Below are 1,208 nucleotides of genomic sequence, written 5' to 3' on the forward strand. Positions count from 1 at the left end.
AGCCTGAGTCTAACCCTCACCATAAGAGCCTGAGTCTAACCCTAACCCTAAGAGCCTCAGTCTAACCCTAACCCTAAGAGCCTGAGTCTAACCCTAACCCTAAGAGCCTCAGTCTAACCCTAATGCTAAGAGGCTAACTCTAACCCTAACCCTAAGAGACTAACCCTAACCCTAACCCTAAGAGCCTAAGTCTAACACTAACCCTAGGAGTCTAACCCTAACCCTAACCCTAACCCTAAGAGTCTAACCCTAACCCTAACCATAACCCTAACCCTAAGAGTCTAACCCTAACCCTGAGTCTAACCCTAACCCTAACCCTAACCCTAAGAGTCTAACCCTAACCCTAAGAGACTAACCCTAACCCTAACCCTAATCCTAAGAGTCTAACCCTAACCCTAACTCTAACCCTAACAGTCTAACCCTAACCCTAAGAGTCTAACCCTAAGAGTCTAACCCTAACCCTAACTCTAACCCTAACAGTCTAACCCTAACCCTAAGAGTCTAACCCTAAGAGTCTAACCCTAACCCTACCCTAACCCTAACAGTCTAACCCTAACCCTAACCCTAACCCTAACCCTAAGAGTCTAACCCTAACCCTAACCCTAACCCTAAGAGTCTAACCCTAACCCTAAGAGTCTAACCTTAACCCTAACCCTAACCCTAAGAGTCTAACCCTAACCCTAACCCTAACCCTAACCCTGACCCTAACCCTAAGAGTCTAACCCTAACCCTAACCCTAACCCTAAGAGTCTAACCCTAACACTACCCTAACCCTAAGAGTCTAACCCTAACCCTAAGAGTCTAACCCTAACCCTAACCCTAACCCTAAGAGTCTAACCCTAACCCTAAGAGTCTAACCCTAACCCTAACCCTAACCCTAACCCTAAGAGTCTAACCCTAACCCTAAGAATCTAACCCTAAGAGTCTAACCCTAACCCTAACAGTCTAACCCTAACCCTAACCCCGGCTGAAGTACCCAAGTATATTTCGCTAGATGGCAGCAGCGCTCCACCAACAGCGCCGGCTGCAGTACCCAAATATATTTCGCTAGATGGCAGCAGCGCTCCACCAACAGGGCGGCTGCAGTACCCAATTACATTTAGCTAGATGGCAGCAGCGCTCCACCAACCGGGCGGCTGCAGTACCCAATTATATTTCGCTAGATGGCAGCAGCGCTCCACCAACCGGGCGGCTGCAGTACCCAACTA

This window comes from Falco punctatus, assembly GCF_963210335.1.
Source record: "Falco punctatus genome assembly, contig: scaffold_63, whole genome shotgun sequence".
Taxonomy (NCBI): Eukaryota; Metazoa; Chordata; class Aves; order Falconiformes; family Falconidae; genus Falco; species Falco punctatus.